This window comes from Lathyrus oleraceus, chromosome 4 (assembly GCF_024323335.1).
Source record: "Lathyrus oleraceus cultivar Zhongwan6 chromosome 4, CAAS_Psat_ZW6_1.0, whole genome shotgun sequence".
NCBI classification, from domain to species: domain Eukaryota; kingdom Viridiplantae; phylum Streptophyta; class Magnoliopsida; order Fabales; family Fabaceae; genus Lathyrus; species Lathyrus oleraceus.
In genome coordinates this window covers 98,936,877-98,950,275 of record NC_066582.1, presented here as the reverse complement: position 1 = coordinate 98,950,275, position 13,399 = coordinate 98,936,877, and the positions used below count along the sequence as shown (strand labels likewise).

The 13,399-nt window shown below is 36.2% G+C and overlaps 1 long non-coding RNA gene and 1 other non-coding gene across 2 annotated transcripts; both read left to right on the top strand.

Moving 5' to 3' along the window:
• The first annotated feature begins 1,630 nt into the window (after positions 1-1,630).
• On the top strand, positions 1,631-1,737 carry LOC127078018 (small nucleolar RNA R71). The gene has a single exon (XR_007787770.1). It is a non-coding gene; the product is annotated as a small nucleolar RNA R71 (small nucleolar RNA).
• A 2,381-nt stretch (positions 1,738-4,118) lies between these two features.
• On the top strand, positions 4,119-6,501 carry LOC127073674 (uncharacterized). Its single transcript, XR_007785834.1, has 3 exons — positions 4,119-4,216; positions 4,291-4,641; positions 4,918-6,501. It is a non-coding gene; the product is annotated as an uncharacterized LOC127073674 (long non-coding RNA).
• The last annotated feature ends 6,898 nt before the right edge of the window (positions 6,502-13,399 follow it).

Below are 13,399 nucleotides of genomic sequence, written 5' to 3'. Positions count from 1 at the left end.
AAATTGGGAAAGAATGAACTCAATTTTCTCTTCTCCTACTTCGAAAATGAGTCGTCCTCGTTTTACGTCTATGATCGCACCGGCAGTTGCTAAGAACGGTCTTCCCAAAATAATGGGTGTAACTTCATCTTCTCTAATGTCCATAATTATAAAATCAGTTGGAATGTAGAATTGACCTATGCGCACGGGAACGTTTTCAAGAATTCCTACAGGATATCTAACGGAACGATCTGCTAGTTGCACATACATTTTGGTTGGTCTTAATTCTCCCATTTCCAGTTTCTTACATATGGATAAAGGCATAACACTAATACCGGCTCCTAAATCGCATAAGGCTTTGTCGATGACAAATTTTCCTATGTGATAGGGTATAGAGAAACTACTCGGGTCTTTGAGTTTAGGAGGCATATTTTGGATTATAGCGCTACATTCAGCAGTGAGTGTAACGGTTTCGCTATCTTCAAGTTTCCTTTTATTAGAAAGAATTTCTTTTAAGAATTTGGCATATGAGGGCATCTGCGTAATAGCTTCTGTAAACGGAATTGTGACGTTTAATTGTTTTAGTAGGTCAACAAATTTTTTAAATTGGCCCGCGTCTTTGGTTTTAATAAGCCTTTGAGGGTAAGGGATAAGTGGTTTATAAGGTGGTGGAGGTACATAAGGTTCCTTCTTTTCTACGGTTTCCTTATTACTCTCTTCCTTTTCCTTAGGTTTATTTTCTTCCTCAGTTGACTTTTTAGAGTTTTGGTTTTCTATCCTTGGGTCAGACGGTCCTTCCACTTCTGTTCCACTTCTTAGTATGATTGCGTGAGCGTGGCTTCTTGGGTTAGGTTGGGGCTGTCCAGGAAATGTACCAGTTGGGGCAGCAGTAGGCGCTTGTTGTTGAGCTACTTGTGATATTTGCGTTTCCAGCATTTTGTTATGGGTAGCCAGGGCATCTACTTTACTTGCTAGTTGTTTAATTTGTTCGCCAGTGTGTACATTCTGGTTTAAGAAATCTTTATTGGTTTGCTGTTGAGAAGCTATAAAGTTTTCCATCATGATTTCCAAGTTGGATTTCCTAGGGGCGTTATTGTTAGGTGTAGATGGGATTGGCTTTTGATATCCCGGAGGTATAGCTGGGGCTTGATTCGGAGATTGTCCAGGTGCGTATAAAGCATTATTACTCTTATATGAAAAATTTGGATGATTCTTCCAATTTGAGTTATAGGTATGCGAGTAGGGGCTTCCTTGAGCATAGTTTACTTGCTCCGCTTGGATTCCTGTTAGGAGTTGACAATCTGCAGGAGTGTGACCTTGGATTCCACAGACTTCGCAATTCTGAGTTATGGCAACCACGGTGGCTGGAGGTGATACATTTAAACTTACAATTTTTTGGACCAGAGCATCCACTTTTGCGTTAACATGATCAAGGTTACTTATCTCGTACATGCCAATTTTCGTTTGAGGTTTTTCTACCATTGTTCGTTCGCTTCCCCACTGATAGTGGTTTTGAGCCATGCTTTCGATAAGTTGGTAAGCATCAACATAAGGTTTGTTCATTAGTGCACCACCTGCGGCGGCGTCTATTGTTAACCTCGTGTTGTACAAGAGACCATTATAGAAGGTATGAATTACTAACCAGTCCTCTAAACCATGTTGTGGACAAAGTCTCATCATGTCTTTGTATCTTTCCCATGCTTCGAAAAGAGACTCGTTATCTTTCTGTTTAAATCCATTTATCTGGGCTCTTAACATAGCTGTTTTGCTCGGCGGAAAATATTGGGCAAGAAAGACTTTCTTTAACTCGTTCCATGTGGTGACTGAGTTGGAAGGAAGAGACTGGAGCCATCTTCTAGCGCTATCTCTTAACGAGAAAGGAAAAAGACGAAGTCGAATTGCCTCTGAAGTGACACCGTTAGCTTTAACAGTATCAGCGTATTGGACAAATACGGATAAATGAAGGTTTGGATCCTCGGTAGGATTTCCAGAGAATTGGTTCTGTTGCACTGCCTGCAACAGTGAAGGTTTAAGTTCGAAGTTGTTTGCTTCGATTGCGGGTGGAGCAATACTCGAATGTGGTTCATCTTGCGATGGAGCGGCATAATCTCGAAGAGCACGAGCTGGTTCTGCTATCTCGGGTATCGGCGAAGAAAGAAGATTTTTGAGATCAGGAAGTTCGACAGGAGGGAGATTGTTTGCAGCACGATATTCCCGAATTCGTCGTAAGACTCAGAGATATAGTTCGATATCATTGATTCGTAAGTAGAACGGCTCGCCTTGTGAGCGAGTATGTGGCATACAAATCAACGAAAGAAAGAAAAGAAAAGAAAAATAAGCCTTAGTCTCTACAGCGTAACAGAAGAGTTACGATATCGACTAAATAAAAGTCCCCGGCAACGGCGCCAAAAACTTGATCGCGACTTTATGAGTCGAATTTGGGGTACAAACTGCAAGTGCACAGTTCTATCGCGTAGTTTTAAAAGATATCGATCCCCCAGGGACTTATGAATCGATATACCGTTTTCTAAGGTTACTTCGTAAAGCTAAGGCGGGTAATACTTTGATTGTTTGGGGAAAAGTTAAAACTAAAAATAGGATCTAAATTAAATATCAACTAAACGGATATCGGTATGTAGTTCGTCGTAATTAGGGAATCAATTCTTTATTGGTTTCTTGGTTTTAAAATAAATCTTTTCAGTTGACACTATTGATTAAAAGTCTTATCTCAAACTCTCGCTCTGTTGAATAAACTATGATTTTATATTAACGTAGCTGTCACTTATTAGTTAAGTCAAAAACCACTTTTTGAAAACAATAGAATCCGTAGAAACTCTTTTTAAGAAAACACTAATCGTTTAAACACCTTTGTCTCAAACTCTCGCTCTGTTGACTTAGGTTATATAATTAAATTCAAATGCTTAACTCTCGTCCTCACATTCGACCTTTAAAAATACTTTTTGAAAAAGATTAGAATTTAATTAACTCTAAAAATTACTCTCGCCCTGATCTAGAATTAATGTCCAATTTACACTGTCCAGTCAAAAACTCAAACTCTCGTTCTGTTGATTTTAATTTCTTTATGTCTTTTACTTTCGTACAAAAACCTTGTTATTAAACCTGTAAATTGAGACCGTGAAAAGAGTGATTTTAATTTTAAACTTAATTAAACCAACTTAGTTTTGATTCCTTCATTCCGCTTACTCTACATACCGATACCTAAATAAATTAGCCAGACATGCTAAACAGATCTAAATAATTATCATGCATAAACAAATTCATCTCAGGCAAATAATATAAATCAACAATAAAACAGGGCATATATAAATTCAAACAATAATTAAAGAACCTGAGTAATTAATAGCAGTCTTGAACATCCACCACAGACCGGTTGGATTTGTTCTTGAATTCTTCAATCAGACAGAAAAATAAAAGTGAAGGAATAAAAATCTAGGGTCTAACGTAAGGTTAGATCTAGTGAAAGGTACACAATAGTTTCCGGTGTAGAAATTATTGTGCGAAAAATTAATTAATTGCTGGAAAAGAAAATAGAAATTGCCAAGGAAAAAATATAAAGACTGTAAAAATAATGCTGTAAAATATGCTTGTACTGCTGGAAAAGAAAAAGCGCGAAAAAAGAGAAACGACGAAGAAGAGAGACGTAGGGTTTGCCAAAAAAAACTACTATTTATATTGGTCACTTGTTGTAACTGTTTCCAAAGGTCTTCCGTATAAAGAGTCTTCACGTTGCAAATGGTCAAGCGTAACAATAGGCCTCAACGTCTTTGTTGCGCTTCTGAAGCCAAAAATATAGGGGAATGGTGTGACGTCCGTCACACCATGTGTTACGCTCGTAACACAAGTAGACATGGTGTGACGCTCGTCACAGCTTGTGTGACGCTCGTCACAGGCGCAACGCCTGTGCTTTTGGGCTGGGCTTTGGCTTGGTGGACTTTGCTTCTTTTCATTTCTTTTTGCACCTCCTTTTCTTCCTTTTTCACTTGTGCTTCAAATAAGCTACCTGAGATAAATAGAAAGAAAATACCGAGTAATATCGAATAAAATGAAGAAAATTGAAGTAAATAATAATATAATTTAATTAAATCGAGTCCTAGAATGTGATATTATTTCATGTTATCAGTCGCGCATACATTCGGTGGCGTCGAAATAAACCAGAGTAAAGGAGCAGAGGATTAAGGATCTACCAAGTCGAGATGCATTGGAGATATTTGAATAGGTATGCTTTATATACTCTTCTTGCTTCTTCGAGCTTCCTCCTTCTATCTTCTGTGCTTAATGTGATTTTGTTAGGGACCTTTCTCGGTTTACTCAGAGTTTTAATGATAAACTCTAAGTCACCTTTTGTATTTCAAGCTTTTGGTGTGGGTTGGTACGAGATTTCGGCAGGGTAACGGTCTTTTTTCCGAATCCTCTTTTCCAATGACGGGACGTCTCTTATATAGATTGACATGGGTGGTCCTTGCATCATGAGCTAGCAAGAATCATTCCGTTAGAATGGTATTTCCCACAGATTTGATGTGGTCCTCAAAATTAAAGTGATAGGAAACGAATTCGGTTGTGGTGAAAAATCTCCAAATGCGTGGGCATCTTCGCTAAATCCTCTATCTAATTCTTACTGCTGTGAAACCTACACCTGTTGTGGTAAGAAATCTGGTTTTTACTGTCATGTAAAGTTCTTCTTTTAATCGACATACTGGCTGGTTCTTTTATGCAAAACAGAAGTATGATATGGATTATGTCCTCATCTAGGTGGTCCTTATGGCAAAAAATTTAATTAATTTGGTTAAACATGTGAATGCTATCTCAACATAATTCATGTTCTAGAGTGATAGGCTCTGAACTTTTATCTTTGTTTTGCATATAGAATAGAAGGTTTTTAATCATGGTTGTAATTTGGTAGACCTTCTGTGGTAATAGGTAATCTCAAGGCCATGTTCACAGCCCAGTTCCACATCTATGCATTGTTTCAACTCCTATGACTATATTCGTCCTACAGCAGGTTATGTGTACATTAGTTTGAAGTGTCGTAACTTTTTGGTTTCCTTGTATTTAGTGCTTTTTGTGGTTCTGTTTTGACAGTCTAGGTCTTGTGAAGACATCTCTTCCCGCATTCTCAAATGGCACTATGACTTTTTGATTCATGATCTTGTGAGTTGCCACCTCCTACTAGAAGGTGCCTTGCGCGAGAAAGCATTTGAGAGGTTCTTTGAAGTCTTCCTAGTATCTCATGCTTTGACCAACAATCAGATAGAACTAACTAGGGTTATTTATGTTTGTGTATTGGTTTTGAGTCTAGTCATGGAAACAGGGTAATGCTTGTAAAATAATTGGTTATTATCTTGAACGACATCTTACTTTTGTAAGGATATTTCTTCCATGTCAACTGCATCAGAATCCTAGCGACTACCCATCATGTTTGAGTATCAAACTGCATTGTTTTATACAATTCCTTGTAGCTAGAAGTGTCCTAGATATGCTACTGTTATCATCCCTATCTGATACTATGAGACCAAAATCAGGAAGTTGATTGTGCAAAGGTCCAGTTCCAGTCCCTGCCAGAAATGTATCCTTTGAAATTAAAGAATGAGTGTCCTACTATTTTGGCATTAATTGGTATAGCCTGCTTTGACTTGTCTCCATTGCAAGGAACTGTACATGCATCAAATACTTTCATGTTGGAATTCATCTCAACGTCAATGACATCACATCCAGTTGAAGGAGACAAATATCTTTGATCCAACAAGTCTGTATGAAGAACTTTGTCCCGTGATTGATTTACGTTTGTAATGTGACGGTGCGTCTGGTTTTGGTTTTATTTCATCAGCCGCTATATACCAATTCTCGTTTAATTAGGAAAAGTAGCATGGACATCATATCCTATACCGGTTTGAGAATTAATAAGTATTTTGATATTGCTTGTTTGGACCTGTATGTTTGAAACTGGAATACAGAAATTGACTGAACTTGTATGCTTCTTAAACCAATATTGTTACCAGCACGTTGTAGTGTTATTCTTGACTCATTCACAACATATGAAGGCCTGGAGCAAAGAGGTAGTGGTACGTAGCGTGAATCACTTGACAGATTGATATGCACCTTGTAATTAACATTTATGACAAAAACAGCTGGTGGAGACTTTGCAATTAACCAAAAGACTTTGCCTCTGTCATTGAATAATTTGAAGAGTTAAGATCATTGATCTGATATGGTGTACCATGCAGGTGAAAATGCACAGTCTATAATGTGCGCCTTGTCTTCAGCACAAAAAGTTGGTGGAGTTGATTCCCTTTCATTTTTGTATAACTTGTGGCTTGATGCAACGAGAACTATTTTTCCCACAATAGATGTTATAGGATGGTTTACATGGTGAGACAAAATCTATTTTGATATGCTAGCATCTCCTAGACGGACTCCTTGGTTCAAGCTCTCGCTAGCAAGTATCTGTTAATGCAATGGATGAAACCTAACCACCCAAGGTGTCTTTATGGCCAAATAATTCCTTCAAGCAATTCCTAACGTTTTTAATTACTAATATTTATTGCGTGGTTGTCATACCCCAAAATTTACCCTACTCTGATATAACTTTCATCTGATCCATATCCCTACTGCACATGCATGCTTTCATTATTTCATCATCATAATTATATTAACATTCATAACTAAAGACATATTGCATGGGCTCAAGTCATGAATTTAGAATAAAAAAATAGGGAAATCGATTTACCTTGCGCCGACACCAAAAATAAGCCTTTTTTTGCACAAAGGGTATTTGGTTCCCCCACTTTCCCATTTGCTTTCCCTATAAATAGATGCACTATTCCCCCTTATTTTTCATGATTTCTAGCCCCCAAAAATTCTGAAAAAATATCATCCAACCCCTGTTCTCCAAACCTAAATCAAAACCCAAAAAAACCCTTCCTCTCCAAAAGTCACCACTACCAACTTTTTTTTCCATTTCACATTTTTTCCTCAAAATTTCTCACTCTCTAACACTCATAACCCAACCCCTTTACTAAGCTTTCACCATAAATATTTTCATCCCAAACCCATTGCTTCACATTCAAACTCAACACCATTTCTACCTAGTTTTTTTCACATTTTTGTGGGTAATGATTTTAACTTAAACTTTTTAACTTTTTATTTCTTTTTTCTTTTTGATTAAAAATGGTTGCTTGTTCTTGGTTGGTCTTTTGAGATGGTTTAGATTCAAGCTTGCAAAAAATGATTGACTTTGGTTTACTCACCTTTTTTAAATATTTTTTACTCTTACTATCTTTTTCACCATTTTGTGGTTGCTTTGTGTGTGTTATCATTTTCTTTTATTATGGACTTGTTGTTGTATTTGTTTGGTTGATGAGGTCTATTAGATCATGACCCTGGTTGTTTAGAGTTGATTAAATATTCAATGTTTCAAACCTATCTATGGTTGATCAATAGTCATTCATGATACTTTGAGGCATTGATAGATTGCCTCTATTTTAACCATATTTGGGTCATTTGATGCATAGATGAAACTATGTCTTTACATTAACCTGCTAATCCATTTGCTTATTGTTACTAACTACCAATTACTAACTCCTAACATTTATATTATTGCACTTTATTTTTTTGCAATTTATTTTATTGTTCATTTTATTTCATTTACTTTATGTTTATGTTCACTAACTACTAACTTCTAACATTTATATTATTGCACTTTATTTTTTTTGCAATTAATTTTATTGTTCACTTTATTTCAAGTATTTTATGTTTATGTTTATTGTTATCTAACTATATCATTTACATTATGCTAATTTATTTACTACCTTATTATCTTGTTAAATAAAAGAGGAATAAAAACAAAAGAAAGAGAACAAATCACTTTTTTTTAAATATTAATAGATGGACTTAAAGTTGCATAACTTTCTTTGTTACAAATCTATTGTTAGTTGATTTTTTAATCATCTTCAATACTTTGCATCAGTGATAAACTATCCCTTAATGTGTCATATTTTAAGTCTTTTTGGTCTAAGAAAATAGTCTTAAAAAAATATTCATTTTTTTACATGTTACTAACGACTAATTATACTTCATTAATTTTGTTTCTCATTAACCTTTATTATTGTGATTTTGATATTATTGACTTATATTTGTTTTATATCATTTATATTCACTAATCATTATTATTGTGATATTGTTTATTTATCTTGTAATTTACTTTTATGTCATTACCTTGTAATTTATATTAAAGTACTCATCATCATCATCATTGTACAAATTCATCATGCATGTTTATTTACTTGTTATCTATTTTTATTGTCATCAAACACTAAAAACAACAAAAACATGATAAAATGATAAGACAAAAATATTCATTCCACTCTTAATCAACTTGGACTTAGAGGATTTCATTTTAGGACCCTTGCTTGGAGGTCTTTCCCTTATCTTTGTGATACTTTGTAAATGTTGGATTTTATTTGTAACTTACGTTCATGTTGTAAGAATGGCATCTTGACACCACCTTAGGGGGACATGTTTGTAAGACCATTATCCTTTGTTTAGCTTAGGTCACTTTTGCACACAAAAGGCTTTCTCTAGGGCTACCTTACAATGAGACTCTTTAATTTCTTGTTGGTTATTTCGCATTCATGTTGCATAAGCCAAATTTCATAATCAAAATAAAATAAACCCTTGATTCAACGTCAAGTGACATTTTTATAATCAAATTCAAAACACCTAATAATTACGATTATTATTGTGCGCCACGAACCTTAAGTGGTGGAGAATGAGTGATACGTAGGCACAATGACCACAATCCTTGGCGAGCACTATAATAACAAAAACACCCCTTTCTTTTCACACATTCTTTTGAAAATAAAACGATAATAGATAAATCTCATGTATGTAAAACAACCCAAATGGTTCCCATGGAGTACCATGGACGTAAGGGGTGCTAATACATTCCCCTTACGTAACCGACTTCCGAACCCAAATCTCGGTTGCGAGACCGATTCCTTATTCTCTTTTAGCGCTTCACGTGCACGTCTCTTTTTCGAGGGTTTTATCGACTATTTCCCCCTCCTCTCCGATGGAGGAAAACTAAATAAAATTCGGTGGCGACTCTTCTGACTTTACCTCTCTTTGGCATTCTCTTTGTCTCGGTTTCGTTATCGTGAAATCCCGGTAGCGATAGTGGTCACCATGTGTGAAGGTGAGCAGATGAGCATTCTCGTCTCGATTAAATTCCGTTGCAATAGAAGACTGTGAAGGAGGCGACTAAAGGGCAATATTTGGCTTGCGAATGCCGCAAAAATTCGGCCTCAATCCATGAGAGGAGACCATATTTTGCATCTACCATTGGTTTGGAGCAACCAAATTTTGATTTAGAAGATTATCCCCCATGTCATTCTAGTACATGTTTTGTTCTAGGTGAAATCTTTCTTTTAGCGAGCTAAGTACATTTCTACCACTAGGGTTGGAATGACAAAAAGAATTACAACCTCTTGAATTGTAATATGATTAGGGATTATGTACGTCTTGATCGAGTGCGGATCCTAAGTTTCGAGTTTACACACCAATGCTCTATGGTTACGAATGCTTAACAAAAGTTTTTTTTTTGAACTATCCGGACAAAATTGGGGTATGACAGTCATGCTCAAATGAAAAAGTCAACTCTAAGTTGTCTTTGTCCAAAAACCCTAATTTGGAGCACTAGATGAATTGGAGCTTGATGAACTTGAAATGATGAAAATATTGCACTTGATTGTTGATGAAGGGGATCTATTGATCATCATGAATGAATGGGAGATTTGAGATGTTGAGGATCACACAAATTCTTGAATGACAATCTGCTTGAACTTCTTGATGCCAACCCTAACTTGTAAAGTAAACAAGGCACATATTTTTGTATTTCATAAGGTTAGTAATGCATAAAAGACACACACATGAGATGTTTGATTTTGTGCAAATGATGAAAATGAGATGGGATCTTAGGGGTAAAAATTAGGGTATGAAAGATGCCCCTATTTAAGTTTCTTCCATGCGAAGATATGAAGATTGACATTTTCGTCTCAACGAGATGGGAGAGGCTTAAATACAAACACACACCATTTGGCCCCTAAGATGCCAAAAAATGATATGATATGATATGAATGTAGACAAAGATTTTGTGGGGAATAACACCACAAGGGAATAACAAGCTATCTACCGGGAAAGGATTAATATTACTGGGAAAGGGTTGCAACTTCGCTGTAAAAAATTGCAATGCTGACAATTGGAAAGATAGGAATTCCACTGGGGGAGATACTGTCAACTACCAATAGTAAGGTAGCTTCACAAGGGAGAGAAATATTACCTACTACCAAACATATGGTATCCTAAGCAAAGGTAATAAAATCAGGAAAAAATATTGGATCGCAATAAATTTCTCAAATAAAGAGATGACTGCCTGTTCAAATAACGAGTCTGGTTGAAGAATAACAAACTTCCATTAACAAAATATGATTTAGTTTCTTCTTTAAGTAAATAATCCACTCAGAAAAAGTAAATAAATCTCCCCAACGCTCCGGGTTGTAAGCCACGAACGAGTCTCAGTTTCTTCTTTAATCAAGTTTTCCACTTGAAAAGGATAAAATAAACCTCCCTAACGCTTCGGGTCAACAACCACGAACGAGACTCAGTTTCTTCTTTAATCAAGTCTTCCACTTGAAAAGGATAAACAAACAAGCTCCTAAAAGGGTAACCATTTTCTGAATTGGTAACTTCACTGGGGATCTTTAAAGGGATGTGGGTCAGTTAATTTTCTAAACGGATTTCTCAAATAAAGAGAAAATCATTTGTATGGATCTTCATCAAACTGATCACCGGCATTTACTGGGGAGATAACCATAATTTGATAACAAACTTACTGGGGAAGCTGCATTAGCTGTGGTTTACATTGCATGAAGCAGATAAAACACTTGTAATAATCTTCAACAAACTTCTCTGACAAAATTTTCCGGAGAGATAACCATTTGATGAGAAATAACTTCATCATACTTCTCTTCGAGACTTTCAAAGAGATTACCATCTGATGAAAGGAAAATTGATATGTTGATCTTCAAACTTCTCTGACAGAAATTTCCCGAAGAGATAGCCATTTGATGAAGGGTAATTTGAGGTATTGATAGCTTCATAGGGGACAAACAAACTTCACGGGAAGAGATTACCATTTGTCATTCACAAGGAAATTCAGGAACAAAACAAGTTTCTCAAATAAAAAGATCAATACTCGTTGTTAGGTATAAACTTTAAGGGGGTGTTATAACAACACTGTCGGGGAATAAAATCCATCTTCAATGGGGAACCACCAATAGATTCTTCCTGAGGGGACAAAGTATAAATGCACTCTCAAACCAGGTTTCACATCCTAGAGAGACTCAATCATTAAAATTCTTAGAAGGCCGAGTTCAATCCAGGAATAAACTAGAAAGAAACTATCAAATAAGACACTACCCAATGAGGAACTAAATCCAACATGGGATTTGTCCGATCCATGGACGGAAAGGAAAGCAAAAGCAAAATCTTCCACGAGGGATAAATAAGTGGGGAAATATAAAGGATACACACTTTCTGTTTAAGGCTGCCAACTCTATTGGAGAGAAGAAAAGTATCACTTGGGGATAAACACAACCAAGGTCAAGTAATCACCTCGATAAAATGTGAAATGAATATGACTATGAACTTCCAAGAAACTGAGGCGGGAGGAGTATTTGGTTGAATGCTAGAGGAAAATAAATCCTCTTGCACCTTTCTCTTCTTGCTGGAAAGCTCCTCTTCATTCTTCTTATTCAAATGCTTTTGGAGTTCTTCATTCTCATTATTGACAAACGGGTATTTATTCTTCCAAGCGTCCCTTTCTCATTTGCACCTTGGTCAAAGCAATCTAAAGTTTCTCTGCATCAGTCATGAAAATCAGAGTAGGCTCTCTAGTAGCTATAGGCAAAGGCTCATGGTGAGGATAAGGCATCTTCAACTTGATAGCCCTAGCTTGCACCCATTGAAGATAAGGCTCCAAAGAAACACAATTTGGGTCCCCTAGAAATTCTCTCCCCTTTTTATAGACATGATGTCAGACATGCACAATCTTCTAGTTAAGTGCTTTGTTATCTTCACCTTATTTAAAGAAGAGGCCTTCCAAGAGGATATTACTTGGTTTATCTTTCATAGGATATCCAGCTGACGACGAGCCAAAACCGGGTTATAGCTGATACCTCATGTTGTACCGAGAAGAGGCACATTAGGAAACTCTCCACAATTGTCAATGATCTTCACTTCATCGTAAGCATGACTATACTACTAAATATCAGAATGTGTGAGAGACATAATCTTCTGTGACCAAAAAAGACCATCCCTATGATCCCAAAAATCAATTGACTGAGGCAAGTGAGAAATAAGCCACTTGTAATGCAAAGGCACACAACATGAAATCATCCCCCCACTATAAGAGTTTATGATATGGATGGAATGGTAGGTATCTACAAGTAAAGTGAGAATTGGATTTCCAATCAAGAATATCTTAATAAAATTAATGTCCACATAGTTGTCAATATTAGGAAAAAGGAACAATCCATAAATGATCAAGGCAAGAATAGCCTCGAAAGCATCCATACTCTTCATACTAGAAAAGTAACGAGCTTTATCCATCAGAAATTTAGCTAGCAACCCAAGAATACCTCCCTTGGTGGTCATATGAGCTTTAATCTCAAACATCTTCAAATGAGTAGATTCAGAAATAACTTTATCCTTAGGAATCTCCTCTAATCCATAAAATAGGATCTGATCAGAAATAGGTAATCCAAGCAAACATGAATACTCTTATAGTGTGGGCATAAGCTGATAATCTGGAAAGGTGAAGCAATTATACAATGTATCATAGAACTGGACTAGTGTAGCAAGAATTCCATCTTTCATGTTGGTCTTTAATAGTGACATAAGTCTCCCATATCTATCCTTGAAACCTATTGGATCAACAACTAAATCCCATAGTTCTCTTAGATCTTCTAGCTTAGGACTCTTGAAAGTGTACTTTTTATTTCTTCTTCTTCCAAAATCCATGGTAAAACAAATTCCTGTGATGTTTACAACAAGTGTTTATAAGTTCCTTGAAAACTTGGTTTAAAATTATGAATGAATGCATCAATGTATGGATGCACAAACAAGAACACAAACATATGAGGTTCAAAGGTTCGACGTCACGAGCATGGGTTCAACCATCCCAAAAGGTATGCACTAAGGTTTTTTGTACTTGTATAACAAGGTTATAAGAAGGTTCCCAAAGTCATTAATCCATCTTAAGGATATTACTAGCACACTGATTACTCGAGAATCAATAATATTCTCAAGAGAACCTCGTCAGAGTGTAGCATCACGTATCAACTAT